Source organism: Cetorhinus maximus, chromosome 14, assembly GCF_964194155.1.
Source record: "Cetorhinus maximus chromosome 14, sCetMax3.hap1.1, whole genome shotgun sequence".
NCBI lineage: Eukaryota > Metazoa > Chordata > Chondrichthyes > Lamniformes > Cetorhinidae > Cetorhinus > Cetorhinus maximus.
The window spans coordinates 79,199,373-79,219,911 of NC_135892.1; the positions used below are offsets into that span (position 1 = coordinate 79,199,373).

General features: G+C 41.4%; 1 protein-coding gene and 1 long non-coding RNA gene across 3 annotated transcripts in view; one reads left to right on the plus strand and one right to left on the minus strand.

Moving 5' to 3' along the window:
* The first annotated feature begins 924 nt into the window (after nucleotides 1-924).
* The window catches only part of bicral (BICRA like chromatin remodeling complex associated protein), a 68,644-nt gene continuing 49,029 nt past the window's right edge, over nucleotides 925-20,539 (plus strand). For both annotated transcript variants that reach the window (XM_078557141.1, XM_078557142.1), the window contains exon 1: nucleotides 925-1,293. The gene's annotated coding sequence lies outside the window, so the exon portion shown is untranslated. The remainder of the gene's footprint in view (nucleotides 1,294-20,539) is intronic.
* Nucleotides 1,142-3,407, minus strand: LOC144689764 (uncharacterized). Its single transcript, XR_013578702.1, has 2 exons — nucleotides 2,181-3,407; nucleotides 1,142-1,353 (listed from the first exon to the last, which is right to left on the minus strand). It is a non-coding gene; the product is annotated as an uncharacterized LOC144689764 (long non-coding RNA).

Consider the following 20,539-nt stretch of genomic DNA (forward strand, 5'->3'; position numbering starts at 1 on the left):
TAAACATCGGGGTTTCAATGGTAAAGGATATTTCTGAAACCGACAGTGTAACAACTATTAAACGGGGGGTTTTTAATGTCAAAATGAAATACAGAAAACGAAGTATTCTATACTCCCTCGTGTACTAGGTCGTACACCACTGTTAGAGAGTTCAGCATTTCCAATGTTCCACATCAAAAAGTTCAGACAAAATTTGCGTCCCTCTTATGTGAGCATGGAGATAAGGTGAAAAGATTGTTACTGCAGATTTTTTAAAAAGCTATTTCGATAAAAGATCGGGTCTCATTCAAGATATAAAACATGAACAAGTCACGAAAGCAGTGAAGCTCCACCGGACTGGGTCACATCAGCTGCTTCTCTACCCACCGCCTCCCTTGGCCAAGGGGACTGAATACTGGCCAATGAGCGTGGCGCTTTGAGGGGGCGGAGCGTCCGCCGTAGACCAATGGGATGCGACGGGTGGTTGCGGTACGCGCGTTTGTTTGTTCAGGGCAAGGACCCCGGCCCATGCGCCGCGCTTCGCGTGGTTAGAAAGAGGGGAGGGGGGTAATTTCTCGGAACCATTTCATTTCACTTTTCTTACAAATGTTCAGGAAACATGGCCTTTTTAAAAAAATAATAAAATAAATATATCTACATCATCTGAGGGCAGCTGAGACTTAAATCTTAAAACCGTGTCAGATATTTGCCCTTTCAAATCGCTTGTGTCATGTGATCCTGGGACCCACCAACAACACAATTCCATTAAATCCCAATAATAAAATATTTAAATTTTTAAAAAATCAATTTTGGCTGTTCTTTCGTGGAGCAAGTAGAGAGTGTGAAAGAAACGCCACGTAACCCGTCGCCTTTTTTTTTGAAAAAAAAGATAATTTTTACCCACAATGAAGGTGCTATTCAACGAAACACAAAACTCGTTTTTTTTTCTCTTTTTAAAAAAAGGGGTAAACAATGACCGTCCTCGCACTTTTTAAAAGAAGTTTCAAACATTTCCCCTCCTTTCCCCCCCCCCCCCACCAATCAGGAAAAAAAGACACATGTGAAACAAGCAAGTTCAAACAAAATTGAAAGCGGGGAGTTTTTAAAAAAATAGAAAGACGGTGTTTTTTTATATTAAAAAATCAACGTGTAGTTTATTGTATATAAAAATATGTTTTTTTTTCCTTACAGGAAAATGCCCTGAACAGCTCTTACTTTTCAATGTGTGTTGAGTTGGATTTTTTTTTGTTCTTGGTCATCTCGCCCCTGATTTGATGGCGAGGAAACCCCGTTGACAAGGCACGCTTCATGACGGTGAGTTCCTTCAGTGTATTATAATTTTGTGATAAAATTTTCAAGGGAAAAAAACAACTCCTTCGGGGAGGGGGGGGTGGAAAGAAAGAAAAAAAATAGGGTCTAAGGGAAAATATTCTTTCGGCTTGAAAAAAAAAATCACACCCCCCCCCACCCGTCTTTAGGAACAGCAGCAGCAGAAAGCGGAGGGCAAAAATAATCACCCATCAACGACAACAGCACCACCACCAAAAGAAAAAAAAAAGCTATTTCAGTGGCCACTTTATAAAATATACTCTTCCCCGTCTTCGTTCTCTCTTCTTCCCACCCCCCCCTCCCCTTCCTCTCTCTCCTTTCATCTGCAGCCTCTCCCCAAACTAAATGAGTCATTGTACAGAGAAAGCTGTTCGAAAATATAGTTTTTCTTTCCGCCCCCGTGATCACGACGAGTTTTTTTTTCCCCCCACACAAAAAAATAGACCAGGGAGAGGGAGAGAAATAATCGTCCGAGATCCCTCCCTCTTTTTTTCCTGCTTTCTAAGCGGTTTTATCTGGAGTCACGGGCGGCTGTTTAGCAGCACCATTTGGTAAATTGACCTCACGGGGTTATTTTTCAAAGCGGCGATTCTAGATTCTCCCTGTAGATTCCCCCCCTCCCCCTCCTCGCCTCAAAAGACGGAGAGAGACCGGGGGTGGGGGAGAGAAGAAAGAAAGATTCCGACCAAAGATGGATGGCTGAAGACCGACTCCGGCAGTCACTACCGGCGCTTTGGTTTTTCCTTAAAACGCTCAGTTTAAAAAAAATCCTCGGATCTGCCGATTACTAGCGTTACCCAGCAGATGCTCCCTCTCGGCGGCTTAAAATAAAATAAACCTTAAGCCCGACGCCGGAGAGAGAAAAAAAAAACCTTAAGAAACCGTTTGCTCCGCTCCTCCCGTTCATGGCGATGGGCGGGATTGGAGGTCGATCTTTGGTTTTATTTTCAGACTTCTAGTTTCTCTCTTACCCTTCTGATGGCGTTTGACACATTTCCATCTGATTTGAGGGTTTTTGCTCAAACTTTCTTTTCAAAAAAATGAATGGACGGTTGCTGTTTTCGCAAAACACTGACATTTATTTCCCTCCCTACCTCGTTCAATTATTAAGTCGATTATTTATTTTTTTTTAAACTGGTTTGACTGCGATTCCGGATAAAAAAAAAATAAAACCGACTAATAATCGCTGCCTTTGTGTCCCGCCATCGGGTTATCAGTTAGGTGTCGGTGTCCCTTCAGCTTCGCTGCTTTCTTTCCATGTAACGTCTCGCTGGAAATGTTCTTCCTTTAGAGAGAGAGGAAAAAAACATTTTCTTTCCCTCCTTTATTCGACGCCCAACTAAAGTTGACGGAAAAATTCGATTTTTTTTTTACTTTGTGGAAAATGTTTTAACTGCTGCATCTGTGGGCGGGATTTTGAAGACATTTTTAGTTCGGTTTCAACCCAGTTTTTTTTTTAAAAAAAGCAACTAAACAAACGGTGACCAGCCTTCGTTTTTTGACTGTTTAAAAACGTTTTTTCGACGGCGTTCGTTGTTGGGGCAGCTCTTTTTGCCTCTTAATTTTACAGGCCTCTAGGCGTCTCTTTCTTCCCCCTTCCTTTCTCCGTTTAATTGTTTTCGCCAAAAAGTTATTTTAATAATATTTCTTTCTACTGACCACGTAGGCAATAAATAGCTCAATTTTCGAGTAGGAAACGATGTGGTTGATAACTCGACTACGGGAGATGATCATGCTGGCGTTGTGCCAACACTGGTTGCGCAGTTTAAATTCGCTGTAGCGTCGCCATTTTAGCTGCTTGGAGCTACCGAACATTTCATTTTTGACATTTTAGATACTAGAATTTCGTTCTATTTGCAAGATCATAATGCGGCCGGATATAAATGTATTTATCTAACAACAAGTCTGGATTATAGTAACGTGCACTGTACGAATGATTGCTATAATAAAACATCATGTAAATACTTCTGTGTGCTTTTGTTGGAGGGGATCGTAACCATTCAATTTGCTTAAAATTTGAATGCATTGAGGTCCCTTAAAGTGTTTCATCCATTGAATTTCGTTCGTTGTAGTTTTGATATTGCTGTGAGTAACATAGCTGGGAATTTCAAGGGGTTCATCTAGTGTTCAAGGATTTTGTTAATATGCATTGCAAGCGAAAACAAAAGTTGGTTAGCCAACTAATAATTAATTGGCCTACGTTTGATGCACCAAAATTTTAGAAGTTGCCGCAAAAACATGGCTGCCAGTATTTCAGAATATATACTAAAATCGCTCTCATGGTTTTATGTATAGATATATACCGATAGATATATTTACATAGATATATATTTAATTGTTAAAAGTTTGCTTGATGCACTGAGGTTATGTAAAATCTGGAGCATGAAACAACTGTTCCGTAATTACATACGTTCTTGTACTAGAGAAAGAGTCATTATTCGATTAAAATTGTGACATGCTTAAATTGGAAGGAATTCTGGCACATGTTAAGTGTGCAAATGGACAAACGGAGCTGGAGACCATAATCCATTTTTTTTGCTGAATAGGCCCATTTTCAGAATTAATGCTCAAATTTAGTGTGCAATTGCAGTGCTCCAAAATATTTTTAAAAAATCACATCAAATGTTAGCATTTTCAAAAATTATGCAAAGCCACATAATTGTAAATTAAAAGTCATTTATAAATGAGAGATATAAGCTAGCACATAACCAAGTGGGGATGCAAAGTTGATTCTACAAGAGGCAAATTTGATAATTAAATTCTCTTTAAGTGGTATAATTGACACAGATCCTTGAACATGTTGTCCTATCCCAAATGCTCATCTTTCTTTCAACTCTTATGTTTGAACTTTGATCAGGTTTTCGCCCGCGACACAACACTGAATCGGCCCTTATTAAAGGCATAAGTGACATTCTATGTGATTGTGGTACACACCCTCCAGCCTTTGACATGGTTGACCCCACAATCCTTCACCCAATGCCTCTTCGTCCATTGTCCAGGTGCGTGGGACTGCCCTCACCTGGTTCCATCTTTATTTGCCCAGTCATAGTCAGAGACTCTCCAGTAATGATTTCTCTTCCCACTTCTATACAGTTACCTCTGAAATCCCATATGGATTTATTCTTGTCCTTTCCTATTTCTTATTTATGTCTACCCCTTGGTGATAACACCTGAAAAATGTCAAATTTCACATGTATGTTGACATCACCCAGCTCTACCTCACCACCACCTCTCCAGACCCTTCCACTGCCTTTGTTTTTTCACACTGCTTGTCCGACACCCAGTATTGGACAGGTAAGAGGTTCTCCCAATTGAATATTATGAAGTGGCAAGCCATTGCTTTGGTCCACGTCTCAAATCTGTTCCCTAGCCATTGACTCCACCAACACCTTCTGAGTTTGAACCAGACTATCGGCAACCACGGCATCCCATTTGACCCTAAGCTGATTATCTGGCCCCATATTCTCTCCCTCATCAAGACCACCTACTTCCACCTTCATAACATCCCCATTCTCAGCTCTTGCCTCGGCCCATAGGCTGCTCAAACCCTCATCCAGGCCTCATGTCTCCAGACTCTTATCCTAGTGTTTGCTTAGCTGGCCTGCCACTTTCTGTAAACTCTCGCACCATGTCTTGTTCACCCAGCATCCCTGTGGCCATTGGCAATCATTCCAACAAAGCCTCGAACCTTCTGAGATTCTGGGCTCTTAAGCATATCTGGTTTCCATCAACCCATGATTGACTGCTGTGCTTACAGCTGCCTAGGCAGTAAATTCTGAGATTCACTCCTTAAACCTCTTAAACCTCTCTGCCTGTGTACCTCTTTTAAGATACCTTAAAACCTTTTTCTCACCTGACCTGATACCTTTTTATGTGGCTTGGTGTCAAGTTTGTTTGATCATGTTTCTGTGAAGCAGTGTGGGACATTTTACTATGGTAAAGGCACTATATAAATGCATGTTGTTGGTATGACAGATATAAAAAAAGACCTGGCTTCATGTGAACAGCAAAATCTCTTAATGATGTGAAAAAGGTGGCAAACATTATTTGAAATGAAACATTCCTTCTGAAACATACACTATGATCCAAGAACAGTGTTACATTCAGTAATCATTAAATAAAAACACATCATAAATGCATTCTTTTGCTGAAGGATTCAGCCCTGACCATCTGTGGCTTTACCTGTCACATTATAGTATATGCATCATGTTACTCCAACAGTGTATGCAGTGGTCTCTGAATCTGAATGACAGAAGTTTCAAAGGGCAGGTGGGAGCTAAATCCATCATGTTATAAAATACAACATAGTATTACAATTTGAAAGTAAAAGCAATGTAATATGGTGCTGACCGGATTGCCACTGATCCTGCTTTATTAGTACCACTGTTTTACAAGCTGCGATCCAGAGGATATGACGTCTAACTGATAAGAGGTAATGTAAGTCGTTGTGATGATGAAGTTACAAGTGGAATATAAATGATATCCACAGCTTCTCTTGTAGATTTTTTTATTGGAATTGTTCAGTTACAATTAAAAGGGGAAAAAAAAACACACTTTTTTCATGGTGTGCAGGAGTGCATTTCATAGTGTGTAATATAAACAGAACACATGATTACACACATTAGTTGCATTTGTATCATACTCTAAATAACATTTTTTAAAGCAAGATTGGTAAAATTGATCAGGGGTTACATACATAGCTCCTGTGTCAAAGTACTAAATTGCTGAGGATCTTTGTATATTGCAAATGAATTCTTACTGTCATGTGCATGTGTACCATTCTATTATTTAATAAATATTTTAGTTACTCTCCTGTGGTATTGATTATAATGAGTCAGGAGGCAAAAGAACAATCTACCATAAAAGGCTACAACCATACACATTGTGGATTATTGAGCCTGGAAGTTGCTGCATATTTGCACCTAAAGACATGTGCAATATAAGTGCAAATCAAACATACAGCCTAAAAATTGCAGAATTTTGAGTGTAAATACGTTATATAGTTAAAACAGTACAACCTCCCCGATTTTTTTTAAAGATTGTTTATTGAACCCTCAGCCAAATGCTTCTCAATAATTATGATCCCATCCCAATTTATAGAACCTTTTAGGCAAGATTCCTGCAAGTGCACTTACTCATAAGCTCTCTTTGAATTAAGGCCAGATTTTCAGTGGGAAGCAGTAATTTTTCTGGCGGTATATTAAATTTTATTTAGTATTTTAAAAAATTCTTGTCAATCAATTTTCAGTTTCTTCGATTTTAAATGGCATAGGTATAAATCATATTAAAAATTGAAAAGCTTCCTTGATTGCAGGTTCTTAAAGTGCTGTCCCTAAGGTTGTGAAAGGTGCCATGTAAATGCAAGTTCCTTTTTCTGTTATGTGGTCTGTTGCAGCTCTAGTTCAAGTATAATAAGGCCTAGGACGACCAGGGTTGGAAATCAATTATGCTTGCTTGGCAGTTTTATCCCTATTTTTAAAGCCCAGAATACTTGAAGATGGCAGGGAAGATGGTTCCGATTGCAAGTAGGTAATGGCATGCAGCGGTAGTAAATGGGTGAGAGGAGTGGGGAGAAATAGTAGTTCTGTCAAATGCTTTGGTGGTTCTAGGATCTGGGAACAGTGGGATTACAATGTGGGTGTCAGGAAGTTGCAAGTAGTCAAAGCATTTGAGTGGCCTGAGACTAATGGGAGTGGTGTGTTAGTGTGTGGCAGCAATAGCTGGTCTGGGTTTGGCAATGCAAGGTACATGGTGAGTCGTAGGAATAGTGGAGAGAGGATCCTGGATTAGTATTGGGATCAGTGAGTACAGGAGTGTTTAACAACAATGGTTCGGGGAAGGGTATTACAGGATCTGGAAATACAGGAAGGAGGGTCCTAGTTTTGTGAGTGCTGGAATAGATGTGTGGTCAGATTGGAATTGTTGGGATCCTCAAACTCAGGACTGGTGGGAGAGGCAGGGATAGTTTGATAACATGGCGAGTGTACTTAATGTATCCTTGGGCCTATAGTCAACCGTCCCAGTATTGCTACAACACTGGCATCTGCCCAGGTACATGTTGTCCACAAAAAGCAGGAAAATCCGATCCGACCAATTACTGCCCATCAACTTATTCTCAATCATTATGGAAGGGATCATTGACAATGCTACAAAGTGGTATTTACTCACATGCTCACCAGTGCTCGGTTTGGATTTCGCCAGGACTACTCTGCTCTAGTCTTCGTTACAGTCTTGATCCAAAATGGGCAAGAAAGCTGGATATTGAGGTGAGACTGCCTTTAACTTCAAGGCAGCATTTGATTGAGTATGGCATCATGGAGCTTTTGTAAAACTGAAGTTGATGTAGTTGGAGAAAACTCCACTGGTTGGAGTCATACTTGGCACAAAGGAATAAGGTAGCAGTTGCCTGAGGCCAATCACCTCAGCCCCAAGGCATTGTGGCAGGAGTTCCTCAGGGCAGTGTCTAGGCCCAACTATCTTTAGCTGCTTCATCAATGAACTTCCCTCCGTCATAAGATCAGTAGTGGGATGTTTGCTAATGATTGCACGGTGTTCAGTTCTATTTGAAACTCCTCTGAAATTGAAGTAGTATGTGCCCACAATCAGCAAGACCTAGACAATATTCAGGTTTGGGCTGATAAGTGGTAGGAAACATCTGTGCCACTGTTACGACCATGTGAGGAGGGGTGAAATTATTGTCCTATTCTTCAGTTGCAGGTTTGACTATAACAGGGTTTTTTTGTGAATTTAGAGAGGATGTGCTTCGCCAGTTCTATAAGTCCTACTATTTATGCTTTCAGGTTGTAAAGTATTACTCAGACAGATTTTCTTAGGTTAAATAAAGAACAGGTTTATTGAAACAACAACACCCATCATCACACACATTCAGTTGGAAAAACTCAGCAGGTCTGACAGCATCTGCGGAGAGGAATACAGTTAACATTTCGAGTCCGTATGACTCTTCATCAGAACTGAAGAAAAATAGAAATGAGGTGAAATATAAGCTGGTTGAGGGGGGTGGGACAGGTAGAGCTGGATAGAGGGCCAGTGATAGGTCGAGGCAAAGAAGAGATTGCCAAAGATGTCATAGACAAAAGGACAAAGGGGTGTTGACGGTGGTGATATTAGCTAAGAAAGGTGCTAATGGATATTAAGGATAGAAAGCAGGATGAGCAAGTGACAAATAGCCCTAGTGGGGGTGGGGTCAGGGGAAAGGATTGAAATAGGCTAAAAGGTGGAGATGAAACAATAGATGGGAATACATTTAAAAATAATGGAAATAGGAGGAAAAAGAAAAATATGTTTAAAAAATATAAATAATTAGAAAAAGGGGGATCAGAAAGGGGGATGGGATGGAGGAGAGAGTTCATGACCTATTTCCATTATTTTTAAATGTATTCCCATCTATTGTTTCGTCTCCACCTTTTAGCCTATTTCAATCCCTTCTCCCCACCCCATCCCCATTAGGGCTATCTGTCACTTGCTCCTCCTGCTTTCTACCCTTAATGTCACCATTAGCACCTTTCTTAGCTAATATCACCACCGTCAACACCCCTTTGTCCTTTTGTCTATGACATCTTTGGCAATCTCTTTGCCTCCACCTATCACTGGCCCTCTATCCAGCTCTATCTGTCCCACCCCCCTCAATCAGCTTATATTTCACCTCATTTCTATTTTTCTTCAGTTTTGATGAAGAGTCATACGGACTCGAAACGTTAACTGTATTCCTCTCCTCAGATGCTGTCAGACCTGCTGAGTTTTTCCAGCTATTTTTACTTTTGTTTCAGATTTCCAGCATCCGCAGTATTTTGCTTTTATCACACACATTCATCTGGGCCCACACACACGGTACAAATGGCATAGTAAGAGGATAGGCATACAGCATTTTTACAGTTCATGAAAAATAAAACAAAAGAGTATACGGTTAGCTGTTCCTTTGCTGGTCTCGATGTGGTGGTTCCACGTTGCGGCCGGCTTGTTCAGCTGCGTTCCTGGATATAGTTGTATGGAGCAGTTTTCTAATTTTTTACCGAAAAGACATCAGGCCAGGATTTCCCGATTGGCGAGTGGGAGTCGGGGCCTGCTTGCCTACATGTAAAATGACACCCGGTGACGTCGGGCGGAACTCCCGACGTCACCCCGCCCCATTTAAATTTTCAGGTAGGCAGGGGCTCGGCAGAATCAGCTGTGCGCCTGCCAACCTGTCAGTGGCCAATTGAGGCCATTGACAAAGTCATTAAAGTCATTAGTGGACCTGCTCGTCCAATCTTAAGGTTGGCAGGCAGGCCGGGAGCTCTGGCGGACATTAGAAAAAGCATGAAACCTCATCCACGGGTGGGATGATGTTTCATGCAGGTTTTAAAAAATGTAATAAAAGTGTATTTGAAAGTGATGGACATGTCCCAACTCATGTGACAGTGTCACATGAGGGCATATGTCAGGGAATTTTTTTTCTTCTATTTTTCAGATTTTTTTATTGTGGAGCCAATCTCCCTGATCACTTAGCCTCAGGGAGATGAGTGCGCTCTTTCGTGCACATGTGCGAAAGAGTGCACTCTCAGCTCAGGGAATTCCCCCCCCGCCCGCTCGCACAGGGAGCGCATAGCGGACCTTAATTGGCCTGCCCACGTAAAATGGCAGCATGCCCCCAATTGGGGGCGCCAATCGGAGGCGTGCCTCCACGCGCCCGTTCCTAAACTTCCCCCCACCCCCGCCGGGGGGAAAATTCTACTCTCGGTTCGCAGTTGGTTCTCTTCTCAGGATGGTTGCTTTATAAACCGGGCATTGCACTGCCAAGAGAGAGAGGGACAGTGAGGGCACACAGCTTCAAATCCTGTGTTCAGCACAGCATTGCCCTTTTTTCTCTGCCTCCTGCTTGGTAAGGGGGTCCTTGAAAATACTTTGCTGGGTGTATATTCCAGAGAAATTCTAATTACTTCATGCTGCTGCAGTTATTGTTTCATAACAGGTAATTGCATTTTGGTGTTTCATCTCAGAAACATTTTAAAAGTGTCAGGATGGTGTGCATCGACAGAGGATGGGATCTTTCACGCTTCCCAGGGGTTGGGTGTTTGCCTTCATCCTACTTGGTGGAATGCAAAATTGTGTGTATTGCAGCAGCCTGGGCAATTTTCCATTGTCTGTAGAAGGGGCCCCAGTGTTTTTAAAAATCCTGCCAGAAGAAGAAAAAATTAGAAATTGTATTTTCAAAAAGCACATCCTCATAACAGCCACACATGTACCAGGCAATGACATGAGAGTATAACTACCTTCCATGACATTCAATGGCATTACCATCACTGAGCCTCCCACCATCACCATTCTGGAGGTTACCATTGACCAGAAACTTAACTGGATCAGCCACATAAATTCTGTGGCTAGAGGAGCAGGTCATTTGCTGGGTATTCTGGTGGCTCCCTCTTGACTTCTCAAAACCTATACATCATTACAGGATACAAGTCAATGATGGAATACTCTTCACTTACCTGGATTAGCTCTGCTCCATCAACACTCAAGAAGCTCGACACCATCGGGACAAAGCAGCCCACTTGATTGGTACCCCATTTATCTCCTTAACCATTCACTCCATCCACTGGTGGGCCATAGCTGCAGTGTGTACCATGTATAAGATGCACTGAAGCAACTCGACAAGGCTTCTCTTCAGTGCTTTACTACGGAGTATCCCTGTGCTCTTAATCTTTCTCTAAACCTTGGCAGAATAATGACTCTTAAGTGCCATAAGACACAACCTTGATCTACCTTGGATCATTTGTGTGTGTGAAATACGCCTGCAATTTCTCATCATCACACTCTTTAGGCTGGCCGTTCATGACATAATTTTGCATTTTACTGAACTGCACATCCTTGCAAGTTTCTTCACTATTTTCTCTGACAGACATTGGCATGTCATTTGTGTATGTAAAGTAATTCACAGGTAACTCAGCGTGTAGAAATGAATCTGTCTTCACGGGAAGATAATCTACACTTGCATGATCTACTGACTTACAATCTTTAGTGTCATACTGATGGGCCATCAAAATCATTAGCCATCTCTGAATTTGTGCTGCCGCTAAGGGTGGTACTCCATTCTTTGAGCCAAACATGATCGTAAGGGCTTGGTGGTCACTTAACAAAGTGAACTTCCTACCATACAAGTATTTGTGGAATTTAGTAACACTATATGATTGCAAATGTCTCTTTCTCAACTTGAGTAATTTTGCTCTGACTTCATTAACATATGTGAAACATACGCCACAGGCTTCTCCACACCGTCTTCCATTATGTGAGATAACATCACACCTTGATCTCCTGAACCATTCACAAAACATCCAGACATCACCTGTGTATTCAGCAGGGGTGTGGAACAAACCATTAGACTCATTCACTGAGAAGAGAACTCCTTCGGCCATAATCTAATCACTTCTAAGCAATGAACCTGGAATCAACTTTGCTACGATCATGTTTGGATAACTGGTCAGTTTGCAAAGGGAGATCATGTGATGAACCAATTGACCCTCTGTGTTTAACAAACTACTTTTCTCCAGCCTCAGTCAGAAGAAGGAGACAGTCTGAGTTTTGAGACCAGGAAGGCCCTGATTGGGCATTCTCCCTCTCTCTCTCTCTCCCTCTCTCTCTCTCTCTCTCTCTCTCTCCAGCTATCCCGCAAGCTTGTTTCCTGCCTGTTGTTTGACCAGCCACACGTTGTGGGCAGCATCTTCAAAAATCAATCCAGCAGCTGCAGACTCCAGAAGAAAAGAGAGAAATCTTCTGTCAACATCTTTAAATCATCTCGATGCAGAATCTGGAAAGATCATCAAACCCAGTCTGAAATCATTTAAGTCATCAATCTACAAGATCTGTGTACAATTCACTTTTTTTTCACTCTTGAACCATTTAACTTGCCCTTCCATGTTGTAATTTACTTGTGTGTGTGTTTGAACTCTTGAATGCACATGTGAGTGAGAACTGGAGACTTCTTATTATTTTATTTAGATTGAGCCTTAAAGTACAATAAATACTATTCCCCTTTTAAAAACTTACACACAGCCAGGTTTTCTTGCGTCATTTACAGTTACAGCACTTAAACACGTAAACACTCACTGAATTGGCAAGCAAATTCTTAGAAAAAAAAACACCTGTTGTGGTTAATTGAGGAGTGGAAAGAGGGAAGCCAGTCTACCACTTCTCATCTGACCATAACACTTTTGTGTGTATGAATGGTAAGCGGCCCCTTGTTCTTGCCTGTTAATTCTAATCTCAAATATGCATTTGACAAATTTACCTTATTGAAAACCTTGCTATTGGCTAAGTTAGAAAACAAATTTTCACTGATAGGTAGTGGGTAAGTATAATTCCTGATCACCTTATTTACCATTTTCTTATAATCTCCACAATTGTGGAGATCCGTTTTTTGTACTACCACAATGGGTGTGGCACATTCACCGCTCCTCTCAATTGCCCTAGTTCTTTCTGATCTATCCAGGTGTTTACTTACTCTTTCTAAGACACTGGGCCTAGCCTTGCAAAATGTCGGCTGTACATTATCCTCTATCTTGACTTCGGTCTTGTGATACCTAACTTTACCTTTTGGTCCTCCTTGCTCAAAGACTACTTTGTGCTCTCTTAGCACTTCCTTAATGGTAGATGTACTCTTACTGATCCCTACTATAAGTAACCCAGCCCAATTTATCCCTATTTTCTTAAGCCAATTCCTTCCCATCAGTGAGACTTTGTTCCCTTCTACTATTACCAATGGCAAGTAATAGGATGCATCATCGTATTCAACCCTAATACTAACATCACCTAACACCGGAATACTGTTATTGGACCAACTAATCAGTTTCACATCAGTTTTGTGTACGGGAATGTGACTTAAAGATGTCTTGTCCTCTCTCTGAGGTAACAGGTACCTGCTGTAACTATCAACAATGAAAACAAGTTGTGAATCTCTGACTTTCGTTCTTACTGTAGACGCTAGAATTATATCTTCAACCCTTTTAATCTCAGCTATATGATCTGTTTTTCTTGCTCTCTTGAGAACAACTCTTGATTTTCCTGCTTGATTACACCAACTTCTGTTTCCATGTCAATCATATTTATATTTGAGGACTTCCAAACTCCTGAACAAGCTTTAGATCTACCACAACCTCGACTTGGTGCAAGGCTGCAACTTGGCACTTTGCTGCAAACTGGAGTATTACTGTTTCCTCCTGCATGCCGTCTGAATGTGACCGACTTTCCCACAGGCATAGCACTTTGACTGGAATGGGGCCATTTAAATGGTTGGTGACTACCATGGCAACAGCATCTAAATTTCTGACTCTGAACTTGGCTGCTGTGGTCTGGATCTCACTGAAATCTGGTGGACCTCCCTACCAGCTCAGGGAAAGAACTCCCATGCAACCTGTAACTATCTCTTTCTGCCATTTCTATGCTATGGCCTCATCACAGATCTCCTTTCATGTTAGCTTATTGCCTTTGCTCAAAAGGTTGGCTTGGATCTTATTGTTTTTTAGGTATTCTATGAACATCTCTCAGATTTATTTCTAAATTCGCGCCATACCCACAGTGATGAGAAACTCTTTAATTCAATAATGTAATCTGCAAAGGTCTCATTTGGCAACTGCTTCCATTCAACGAATGCAACTCTCAGTGCAATGTCAACCTTAGTCGTGTCATAATATGAGTCCAGAATCTCTCTAATTTCGGAATAGTCCATAGTACTGGAGTCTTGAGCAGCTGGCTCCATCATGATGAGGAAAACACTTACTTTATCCTCATCTCTTATTTTATTCACTTTTAGCTAAATGTGTAACCTTAATTCGTAATTACACCAGTCCTCTTTGTTAAGGTTGAATTCCCCCAATATTCCCATTATTCTCAAACATGCCTTCAGTGCCATTTTTTCAATTACATAATGTGCTAACTCACTGTGTACCTGAATATGCTGTGCATGCAGAGCAATCTCAAAGCTCCTCAAATTCATAGGAGTTCCAGAGTGTGTTATAATGCTCTTCAGTCCTTATTTTCTTTTACATTTAACTCCCATCCTCATTGCCACCTTTCTGTTGAGTATTGCCCTTCTGCAGGCAGCCATTATCGAACAACTTTATTTATACCTCCCCAACAGAGAGGGCAATATAACAAAATGCTCAGACCTTGCAATGTACTATACTTATAAGTAGGAATATAGGCACGCAGGAGCAGGAGTAGGCCATTAGGCCCCTCAAGCCTGCTCTGCCATTTAACTAGATCACGGCTGATCTTCTATCTCAATGCCGTCTTCCTGCACTACCCTGTATCCCTTGATGTTATTGATATCTAGAAATCTATCGACCTCACATAATCAATGACTGATCCTCCACAACCCTCTGGGGTAGAGAATTCCAAAGATTCACCACCTTCTGAAGAAATTCCTCCTCATCTCGGTCCTAAATGGCTTACCTCTTATTCTGAGACTCCCCCACCCTTGCCCTCCAACCAGGGGTAGCATCTTTCCTGCATCTACCCTGCCGAGCCCTGTAAAAAAAACCATTTATTTCTTCAATGAGATCACTTCTCATTCTTCTAAACTCTAGGCAATACAGGCCCAGTCTCTTGAATCTTCCCTCATAGGACAATATCGTCATCCCAGGGATTAGTTTGGTGAACCTTCATTGCACTCTCTCTATGGCCAATATATCTTTCCTTGGGTAAGGAGATCAAAACTTCACACAGTACTCCAGGTGTGGTTTCACTAAGGCTTTAGCAACTGCAGTAAGACTTCCTTGCTCCTGCACTCAAAATCCTATTGCAATAAACACTAACATGCCATTTGCCTTAATTGTTTGTTGCACCTGCTTGTTAGCTTTCAGTGACTTATGAACAAGAATACCTAGGTCTCTTCGGACATCAGCACTTCCCAAGCTCTCCCCATTTAGGAAGTACTGTGCATTTCTGTTTTTCCTACAAGTGTGGATAACTTCACATTTTTCCACATTATATTCCATCTACCATGCTCTTGCCTACTCTACTCACTTAGTCTGTCTTAAATCTCCTTGAAGCCTCTTTGCATCCCCCTCACAACTCACATTCCCACCAAGTTTTGTGTCATCAGCAAACTTGGAAATATTACATTTTGTCCCCACATCCAGAACATTGATATAGATTGTGAATAGTTGGGGCCCAAGCACTGATCCTTCCGGCACTCCACTCGTCACAGCCTGCCAACCTGAGAATGATCCATTTATCTCTACTCTGTTTTCTGTCTGTTTACCAATCTTCAATCCATGCCAGTGTATTTCCCCATATCCCATGAGCTCTAATTTTGCTTACTAACCTCCTGGGCAAAATTTTTCCGTCGGCGATCTGGGGGTGGGGCCCGCTCGCCGATGCAAAAATGACATGGGATGACGTTGGGCGGAACCCCCAACGTCATCCCGCCCCATTTAAATATTCAGGAAGGCGGGGGGACAGCGTGATCAGCTGTCCGCCCGCCGACCTGTCAATGGCCAATTGAGGTCATTGACAGGGTAGTTCAACCAATTGAAGGCCCTGCCCGTCCAACCTTAAGGTTGGTGGGCAGGCTAGGAGCCCTGGCGGGCTTCTGAAAAAAACATGAAACTTCATCCACTGGCAGGATGAGGTTTCATGTCGGTTTTAAAAAACTTTAATAAAGTTTTTGTGATATTTATTAACATGTCCCATCTCGTGTGACACTGTTAATTTTTCTATTTTTGGAGTTTAAAAAAACTTTCAGCGATCTCCCTGAGGCAAAGTGCTCTTTCGCATTTGGGGAATCTCCACCCCCCACCCCCTCCCCGCCCGCACAGGAAGCGCATAGTGCTTCCTGGCGGACGTCATGCTAGACGGGCCCTTAATTGGCCCACCCACTTAAAATGGCGGCGGAGCCCATTTTGGCGGCAGTTATCGGCGGCCCACCCGCCACCGAATTGGTTGGGCCCGCCTGTCAAGGGCAAAATTCTGCCCCCTGTGTGGGATCTTATTGAAAGCCTTCTGAAAATCTAAATACACCACACCCACTGGTTCTCCCTTATGTATCCTGCTAGTAACATCCTCAAATAAACTCCAACAGGTTTTTTAAACATGATTTCCCTTTCACAAATCCATGTTGACTCTGCCTGATCTCACCATTATTTTCTAAATGCCCAGTTATCACATCTTTAAAATAGATTCTAGCATTTTCCTTACTATAATGTTTGGCCAACAGGTCTGTAATTCCCTGTAGTTTTCTCTCTCCCTCCTTTCTTAAGTAGTGGGGTTACATTTACTACCTTCCAGTCTTCATGCACCATTCCAGAATCTATAGAATTATGAAAGATGATCACTAATGCATTCACTATATCTACAGCCACCTCTTTAAACACTCTGGGATGTTGATCATCAGGTCCAGGGGATTTATCAACTTTCAGTCCCGTTAATTTCTCCAGCACTACTTTTTTTAACTCACAATTTCTTTCAGATCCTCAATCTCACAAGTCCCTTGGCTCCCCAATATTTCAGGGAGTTTTTTTTGTAGAAAACCATCATACATACATTCCAGGAATTCGTCGTCCTCATCATTCGTGCTAATTAGGTTTACCCAGTTTATATGTAGATTGAAGTCCCCTATGATTACTGTATTACCTTTGTTACATGCACCTCTAATTTCCTGATTTATACCATGCCCTACATTATCACTACTTTTTCGTGGTCTATAAACAGCTCCTATCAAAGTTTGCTGTCCCTTGCTGTTTCTTAGCTCCACCCAAACTGATTATTACATCTTGATCTTCCGATCTAAGATCCTCTCTGACTAATGTACTGATCCCATCCTTTATTAACAGTGTGACCCACCTCCTTTTCCTTTTTGCCTATCCTCCTAAACGCCAAATACACTTGAACTTTCAGTTCCCAGCCTTGGTCACCCTGCAGCCATGTCTCGTACTGGCAATTAGTTCAAACGTGTTTATTTCTATTGGTGCCATCAATTCATCTACTTTGCTGTGAATGCTGCGTGCATTCAGGCGGATTGCCTTTAATTCTGACTTATTATTTTTGCAATCTCTAGCCTTAACTGCTGATGTACTCTTATGTTTGACTGCTCTGTCCCTTCCTGACACACCTTGATAACCATTTCCCTTATTGCTACCCTGCTCTCTTACCTTCTCTTCTCTCTTTAGTTTATCATACCTTCCCTCATCCCCCACTATTTAGTTTAAAGCCCTCACTACTGCCCTAGTTATATGACTCACCAGAACACTGGTCCCAACACAGTTGAGGTGAAGACCGTCCCAACTGTACAGCTTCCACTTTCCCCTCCTGATGCCTGTGCCCCAGGAATCGAAATCCATTTCTCCCACACTAATCTTTAAGCCATGCATTTAACTCTCTAATCTTATTTACCCTACGCCAATTTGCTCATAGCTCAGGAAATAATCCAGAGATTATTACCCTTGAGGTTCTGCTTTTTAGTTTAGTCCTAGCTGCGCATACTCCCTAAGCAGAACCTCCTTCCTAGTCCTGCCTGTTGTTGGTACCATCGGAGACCATGACCACTGTATCTTCCCACCTCTCCCACTGCAAGTTCCTCTCCAGCCCAGAGCAGATCTCCCGAACCCTAGCAGCAGGCAGGCAACACAGCCTTCTGGACTCTTGCTCTTAGCTGCAGAGAACTGTTTCTATCCCCCTCACTATACTGTCCCCTATCACCACTACATTCCTGTTAGTTCCACCCACTTGAATGGCTTCCTGTTCCATGGTGCCACAGTCAGTTTGCTCATCCACCCTGCAGTCCCCACTTTCATCCGTACAGGCTGTAAGCACCTTGAAACTGATGGAGAATTGCAAGGACTGAGGCTCCTCCACTTCTACCTTCTTGACCCCCTCACCCGCCTCACTTGCAGTCACACCCTGCTGTCCCTGACCACTGACCAAATGAGAAGACCCTATCTGAAAAGATGTGACCACCTCCTGGAATAAAGGTACCTTTTCCCCAACCTGATGTGTCACAGTGTCTGCAGCTCGGCCTCCAGCTCGATGACTCCTCAAGCCGCAGACACTTAACGCAGATATATTTGCTCTGGGTCACACTGGCATCCAGGCACTCTCGCTTTCTATAATTGCAGCACATCACCTGCCCTGCCATCCTAATGTATCTTAATTTTTTAACTACTTAATCATTTTCTTAATTAATTTTGAATTAAATTATTGCCTCTTCTCTTAAATGCAGTACCTTTGGAATTCTGAGAGTGCTCTGTCTTTTTAATGCATCGATAGTGAGACTGCCTTCTCCATTGTTACCATATTTCTGGCAGTAAATCTGGTGACTCGGTAAATCACATCCATGGCAGCTTGTTTGACATTATTCAAGGAGGTGGTCACTGATAAAGGTGATCACTGCATAAAGCCATCAAATCTACTATCTCCTATGTATTTTCCGAACTCTGTTTCTTGAATTTAGCAGCTGTTAAATGATAATATCTTTGGTAGAACTATCCTACACAGCTAAAATCCTGGAGCTCCTTCCCTAACAGCACTGTAAGTGTACCTGCACCACATGGACTGCAGCAGTTTAAAAAAGTCACAATTAGGGATGGGCAATAAATGCTGGCCTTGCCAGCCACACTCATCCCAAGGAGGAATAAAAAAATGTGATGAACAGTTGCATCTGCCAGTGATTTGATACACGTTGTATAATATGTTCCTTGTTTCGGTGTTTCTTGTTGAAGATTTCCCATTTTTATTTGGGACAAAACATTTTGATCATTCCATTTTGTTAGGCTATGGTAGCATTATGTTTATATCACTGGGCTAGTAATCCAGAGATCAAGACTAATGATCTGGAGACACGAGTTCAAATCCCATCACAATAGCTGGAGAATTTAAGTTCAGTCAATCAAGTAAATCTGCACTAAAAGCTAGCACCAGTAACGGTGATCATGGAACTACCGATGGTCATAAAACCCATCAGATTCACTAATATCTTTTAGGGAGGGAATTCTGCTTTTCTTATCTCGTCTGGCCTGCAGGTGACTCTAAACCCATATTGATTGACTCTTAACTGCTGTCTGAAATACCCTAGCAAGCCTGTCAGTTGTAGGGATGGGCAATTAATGCTGACCTTACCAGCAAAACCAATACCCCTTGAATAAATAAAAAAAAATTCTCTTTAATTGGAATTAGAACATTACTCCCATATATCTCAAAATATTACACAGGAAATTAAATACAATATATACGATTACATCTATTCTCAGTTTTGAGGTCAACAACATTTCATAACATATAGCATGAAATCATATTTCTGAGATATGATAATTGCTCACCATACCGATTTCTAAACATGATTAATTGTTAGCTTTTTAATCATTAGCAAATAAAATTGCAAGTGAATTCAAAAACAAGATCAAAATCAAATGAATTCAAAAACAAGATCTAAGGAGTTACTTCTTGATTTCACAGCTTTGCTGTTGCTGGGTTCAATTTGGGCTTAAACAATGAAATTATTTTACTAAATGTTTTATTACATTTACAACAACCTTACATAGTTTGTGAGACTCCTGAACCCATCTAAATCATCTTAAATTCTCTTTGTATTCTACCATTGAAATAAGTCATATTATGCACTGGAACATCACATACGAAGGTAAACACATTTGCAAAGTAACTACATTTTTTGTCATAATGATTACATATTTACTTAAGAAATTTTCACCAATTTATAATCACCAATGATTTCCCATGGCAAGGCAAAGGATACACTGATGTAAGTGTGTCACTTCGAGAAAATGCACATCATATGCTAGACACAATAAGATGCATGAAAAGCCTTCCTAAATGACACTGTATATACACAGTGTTTTCAGTGTCCAACTAGATAAGCTCAGGTTTCAGGAACTCAGTGCCTAACTTAAAATTTTGGGTGCTTCTCAATAAAGATAAAGGCAATTAAAAAAATACAAAGGACAGTGAGTCCAACAGAAATTTTAGCTTCCGAGGGTGAATTACTGATGCAGCATGTACTAAACTAGAAAGGTGACACTAGCTGTATTGCACAAAGATCTGTTATTTTTATTTGCTCCAGAGGTGGTGCTTGACCTGTCTTAGCCAGTTATAACAAACCCAGTTAAAAAAAATATACAGTTTACTCCAACTATATGTAAGCAAAGGGTATTGTGTGTACTTTCTGTATTTTACATATTTCTAGTAACACTTAACCTGCTGCATTTTGTTGATAACACCTATAAAATAG